Genomic DNA, 6,831 nt, shown 5'->3' on the forward strand with positions numbered 1-6,831 from the left:
TGTAATGGTGCTGGTTGTGTACATGTAAATTCTTCAGGAAATGTTGCCATAGAAAGTTGGGGATTTTGTATATGGTAGTATTGAATTGCAACAGGAAATGTTGCAGACAGATTAATAGGTGAAAATTAAGCTATAGCTTTAGATACTTTTGTGTAAAGAAATGTCAAAAGTTCTTTTGAGTTTTGAGCATACTCTGTAAGAGAGAAAAAAAGTGGTTTTGAGCAACTTTTACATAATAATAAAGTCGGGGACGGGACATGTATTGGAGAGTCTTTGTATAAATCAAGTACGTTGCTATTTCTTTTTCCGGTTGACTGCTAGGACACTTGAATCCGTGCGGTACCATATGGTGGCCGTTGATCTGGCTTCATCGGAGGGCTAGGAACGTTTAGTACCGCCTGGCACCGCATGCCCTGACTGAGGAGGTACCGTGGGTGGGAGGGTAGCTTCGTACTTTCGCGTTCGCATCTCTTTCGCACTGCATGCTGTCTCGGGAGAAGTTTCACTCGGCAAGAACCGTATATCCCCGTAGCATGGTTAGGATTGGATCCCGGTCGCCTGAAATCGATTGGGAGCTCGCTGCAATTTTACATAGTGCTTGTTTAGTTTCTAACTTTTTCTTCAAACTTATAACTTTTCTATCACATCAAAACTTCCCTACACACGTAAACTTCCAACTTTTTTTTTCAAACTTTCAATTTTAATCAAACTTCCAATTTTAATGTGGAACTAAACACAGCCATAGGATGATCTGGGTATGCACAGAAAGAGAGTTCTAGTGGTTCAAAGTGACACAAAGATAATATCTAGTCCAAAGAAAAATATTGGTTAAAAGTGGCACAAACTAAAATTTAAGTAATAAAAGATGGACCAAACTATTATTGTCCTAGTTCCTACAGTGTATAACTATTGAACTGCAAGAAACAATGTTGTGGATATTAATTAGTAGGTGAAAAGCCAGTATAACATGCTGTTCTTAAAGGGGAAGTCAAGTATACCTTGGCATAGCTTCGGTTGTATGGCTTTCTCTGCCGGAAATCCTGTTTGGCGATCGATCGCCAAACAGGATGGATCAGCGATCGATCCCCTCCCCCCTCCCTCCCTCCACCTAGTTTCCGTTTTGGCACCGCATTACTTTTCTATTTTAGTAAATTTATACACCTAAAGTTTATACACCTCAAGTTTACACATCTAAAGTTTAGAGACCAAAAGTTTATAAGTCAAAAGTTTATATATCCAATTCAAATTTGAATTTGAATTCAAATATTTTTTTATATATAGCATTTCTATACATCTAAAGTTTATAGACCTAAAGTTTATATACCTAAAGTTTATAGATCTATAGTTTATAAGTCAAAAGTTTATATACCCGTTTCAAATTTGAATTTGAATTATAGCTGATTCAAATTTGAATTTGAATTCAAATATTTTCTATATATAGTATTTCTATACATTTAAAGTTTATACACCTAAAGTTTATAGATCCAAAGTTTATAAGTCAAAAGTTTACATACCCGATTCAAATTTGAATTTGAATTATATCCGATTCAAATTTGAATTTGAATTCAAATATTTTCTATATAAAGTATTTCTATACATCTAAAGTTTATACACCTAAAGTTTATAGACCCAAAGTTTACAAGTCAAAAGTTTACATACCCGATTCAAAATTTTTTTATATATAGTATTTCTATACATAAATTTTTCTAACTTTTATTTTTTTAAAAAAAATTGTGTGGTGTACCCTGTAGTAGAAAGAGAAGAAGGGGAGGAGGAAGGGGAGAAGAGGGAGGAGTATAGGGGGAGGCGGGGCCAACCGATCGCTGGGCAATCGCCCTGGCGATCGATCGCCCATTAGCCTCCCCCTTTCTCTGCTATGGTTTAAATTCCTTGCACTCATATTTATCCAGATGTGCCTAGCTACGTTTTTAGTTGTAACTTTGTTATTTTCATAAATTATCCATACTGTAAGCCTGTTGACCATGTGTTCTTTTAGAAGGAAATTTTGAGTCATTAGAACATTCTCTACAACAAAAAAAAAGGGCTTTGAGCAAGTAGTACTCCCTTTGTTTTATGTTACAAGATGTTTTGACTTTGGTCAAAGTCAAACTTCACTAAGTTTATACACAAATATAGTAATATTTACATTACCAAATTAGTTTTTATTAAATTAATAATTAAATATATTTTTATAATAAATTTATCTTAGATCAATAATATTATTATTTTTTCTATAAACATGATCAAACTTGAAGCAAAACATCTTATAATCATAAACGGAGGGAGTACTTCACAACCACGATTAGTACGACATTTCTCTCTGGGCCGTTTGGATGTACTGGCCAGGCCAGCAGAGCACAGACGCATCTGGGCTGTTGATACACTGGTCATTATAAAGCAAGAATTTCCATTGGAGTCGTTGGGACAGTACAAGGACCTATGAGCTCAGTATGGCCCAAAACCTACGTACGATTTTGACTTGGAACAAAGTCTCCTTTCTGTACATCTGAACTTTTATTGGAGATTACAGTGTACAATTCTTCGACACGCTGCATTCATTTCACCAACTCACCATACAGCGACACACTCGTGTATGTTTGATTTTTACAACTTCTTGGAATTGTTTTTCTTTTTTGCAAAGAAATTCTTAGAAATTAATTATAGACAAAGAAAGAATATCGTTGTCATTTGTATACCCCTGAACACCTATGTATGCATGCTTAATTCTGAGGTTTGGTGAAATACTAGTGTCAAATCTAATCTAAATATCCCCGCAAAAAAAATCTAATCTAAATATAACTACTCCGGATCTATATCTTTTAGAGCTCCACAAATATATGGATTTAGATTCACATTTAGGTCGACAACATTTAGATACATCATTTTGTTCTACTTTGGATAAAATTTAAAATTTTAAATCACTATAATTTAATATATAATTTTTAAATCTATGGTGGATCAAAAACATCTGGACTTTTGCTAGAAGGCTTAAATCATCGTAGACTTGTAAGGGCACACATATAGCAATCTGGTTAATGGGTGGCTCTAATGTACACGTGTCGCCCCGCGATTGGTGTCGATATATGGCTCTTACTTTCTAAGCCCATGTGCACGAGGGAAACAAGCCCGAATAAAAAAAGGGCCCAAGACAAGAGTGGCTAATGCGCGCCCGTAAAAGTATAACCCATGTGCATCAAAGCGTTCCAAGCCTATTTGGCTCCTAAAGTCTATTTCAACATTTCTTTTCTATTGCATTCATCGCGATTCTAACTCACCTACGTACTTGATTGTGGCCCAACACATACAAACCAAATTTATAAGTATAAACTTCATAAGTACTCACTTTCCACGTATGAACATTTGATATAGAAACTTTTGTAAATGAATTTGAAATGAATTTAAAAACAAATTTTAAAGATGAGAAAAGTATTTGATAAACTTTGTTTCGGGCCTAAACTGACCCTGCAGGAAGAAAGTAGGTAAAAAAACATGTGCGCGTGAAAGTCTCGCGTATTGCAAGGGCACCGCCTCACTTGTATGTACCTATGCACGTTACAAATATGTTTTGGAGAGAAACGTGCTAAAAATATACGGATTTGTTACCCTACTGTCAACAGTTAACAGGGGTGAAAACTTTCGAATTTTAAACCATCCGATATGCTTTGAGATTCGTGCTGGTGGAGTTAAAATTGAAAAAAAAAATGAGATACACACAACAAGGATCAAACCCGAGACCTGTGGTTCACACGCCAGTTCGACTATAACCAGTTGATCCATCGCACTTTTTTTTTTTTGACTGTTACACCCAAGTTACTATCAATTATATCACAGTTGCATAGTAGTTACAATGTAACTACACTACAATGTTACATCTGAAAGTTTTTCATCCAAAAAGCTGTCTGAATGTTGTATAGCTACTCCCAAAATATAAACCACGTTATCACTGATGCTAATCGAAAAACACAAAGGAGCCTTTTCTCATCTAGCCATTTAAGCATTAGCGACTATACACATTCGTATGGTAGCCTTTTCTTATTTAGCCATCTAAGCATTATAGACAATTTAAGCACCAATTATGAAACATGGTAGCACTTTAATTACTATTATAATGGCCACATAGCTTGTTTGACGTGTGCAGGGAAGATTTCTCTTGTGGCACCTATGATATAGTACACGAGCTAATCCGAGCAAACCAATTAGCTTGCACCCGATCCACATTATCCTCTTCCCGTTGTCCTCCAGTTGCGACTTAATCGAGACGGTGATGTATCCGATGCGAGGAGCACCCCCGCCAAGCCTCTTCCACCGCCCCCATATTAGCGGCCTTCCTCTCTCTTCACCAACTTCTTAATTTCTCATCTGTGACAAAATGCCAACAAACTCGACGCAAGTGAGCCCCATATCTGCCTTCCCTCCGGCAAGCTTGGCCCAGCAACTAGGTGAGTTATTTTCTCCTCCCGCAGCCTTGCCACGCTGCTCCCCTCTATCCCTATTGCTTACCCCGCCACCACGCTAACCCCGCTCAACCAAACCAAGGCTAGCTTCAACCATCCCTCTAAGGCCAACCATCTCCGCCCACGTCCTCGTCCCGGTCCCACTCCATTCACTGTTGAGCTTTTGACTGTAGTTTAATTTAATAAAGAACATTTGGTCAAACATTTGGTCCACATTATATGCATTTGTCTTTTTTATGATGCTAGCTATACCATAATCTTTTTTATGATGCTAGCTATACCATAATACATGATGAGCTTAGGGTTAGGGACCAATTTATTTATTCAACTCCCAAATTCTCCCTCCGTCCAAAAAAAAAAGGCAAACCCTGGGTTTCCGTGTCCAACTTTAACTGTCCGTCTTATATGTAATTTTTTTTTCATAATTTTTTCAAATAAGACGAATGGTTAAACGTTGGACACGAAAACCAGAGTTTGTCTTTTTTTTGGGCCGGAGGGAGTATGTGCATTATCTATTTTCTGTACACTGTCAGAATCTTGAATCATGTCAGTAATACTTGTCAGTTTTACGAGTCTACAATACAATAGTCTCTCCTTTCTAAATTGATTATCATATAACTGTATGGACACGGATTTCCTCAGAATACAATTAATGCGGTATGAGAGAATGTGTGCATGCTACTGTGTAATTGGTATGGAGTTTTAATTGATAGATGCATTGTGAGAGAATGTGTACATGGTATCTTGATTGATGCGATTTAAATTGTCCTTGGTATTGGTATATAAACTTATATGATGATCAATTTGAGAAGAGGGAGTAGTATCTATCAAACATATGTGACATGTGCTAGCTATAGATCATATCGTATATGAGAATATATTATTGCAATATGATTATATATATATATGCATGGGTCAATAGCTTTTAGAGTCGATCCTATAAACTTATCCAGCTAATCCACCATGTGCTGTACCATGACGAAATCACATATGTACATATGCAATTCCAATAGAATATATGTTAAATTAATTCCTTCTACTATTTTCTCACACAGACGTTTTCGACACCTTAAGTAGTACTAATTCCTCGACTAAAATTCCACATCAGCGAATATTCCCACATCGAGGTAATTAACAAATATAAACCATAAATAAATGGTGAATGCCACATAAAAGCCCAACACCTCCACACTGGAAATCTAACCCTAATTGGTGGGGTGCGGGCAGCAAGCGGCTGCGTATAATTCGTGCTGACAATCTTGTCAGAAACTATTCATGGCAGATCACGAGTTTCCGAATAATATGGTGACGACTACATATCGGACGTCCGGAGTTTTACAAATCTCCGGACGGTGTTCCACTACATATTAAAGAGATGTTGCAATGTTCTATTACGTGTTAAAGAGATGTTGCAATGTTTGACCATAAGTTGTTGCAATTTTTCACTGCACCAGAAAAAATGTTTCATTGTGAGTTGTTTCTTTGATGTGCCATTCTTCATGGAAGAATTTTTCATTATTTTACCGAAAATGTTTCAGTCGGATGCAAACACTAAAAACACAGACTTCAAGAGCAAAAACATATGCAACACCCAAAGAAATCAACTGCAACATCAAGTACCAAATGCAACATCCAGAAATATGAATTGCAACATAGAGAAATACCAAATGGAACATCAAGAAACACTTGTGTGCAACATAAAGAAACTAGCATGGAACATCCTTGCTAGCTCGATGCTCCCACCATCCTCACCTTCGTCGGCGAGCGCAGGGCCATCTCCATCAACGGCGCCTCAAGTTTTAGTCCGCTCCCTCGCAGTGCCACCGCCGCCGGCAAGCTCAGGGCCCTAACCGTCGCTAGGCGTATCTCCTTGTGACGTTGACGCCGCCACCGCCATCGCCGCCGCCGTGTCGCCGCCGCCGAGCTCGGATCCTCTTTGACAACGGTTGTACCTTGTCGTGGTGCCGTTGCCACCAGCGAGGTCAAGGCCTAACCGGCATCGACTGTTTTCTCGCGGTGTTGGCTGAACGGCCAAATACGGCCGCCCGCAACGGTAGACCCCGCCGTCTACGGTGGCGGCGCCGCTGCCTGATGACGCTGTGGCCGCACTGCACGAAGAAGCCGATGCGAGAGGTTGGGGATGACTGGATGAGGAGGAATGAGGATAAGGTTGGGAACGGATGGGTTTCGACTTGACTGTGGGCCCATCCAGGATTTCTCCACGTATCGGACGTTCGGTAGTAAGCGTTTTTGGAATAATACATGAGGGGATTTGAATTAATCCCCTCGCTTTTTAAAGATAAGTAATCCGAGTTTGTGTGGATCCGATGAGATTTAAGTAGATATATATGTGCTCGTAAAATAAGCCTGTTCAACC

The 6,831-nt window shown here is 38.6% G+C and overlaps 1 long non-coding RNA gene across 1 annotated transcript; it reads right to left on the minus strand.

Annotated features, from left to right (window-relative positions):
• Positions 1-3,866: 3,866 nt before the first annotated feature.
• LOC9271528 (uncharacterized) lies at positions 3,867-6,590 on the minus strand. The gene is made up of 2 exons (XR_001546325.3): positions 6,207-6,590; positions 3,867-4,621 (listed from the first exon to the last, which is right to left on the minus strand). It is a non-coding gene; the product is annotated as an uncharacterized lncRNA (long non-coding RNA).
• Positions 6,591-6,831: the final 241 nt, after the last annotated feature.

Source organism: Oryza sativa, chromosome 6 (assembly GCF_034140825.1).
Source record: "Oryza sativa Japonica Group chromosome 6, ASM3414082v1".
Classification (NCBI taxonomy): Eukaryota; Viridiplantae; Streptophyta; class Magnoliopsida; order Poales; family Poaceae; genus Oryza; species Oryza sativa.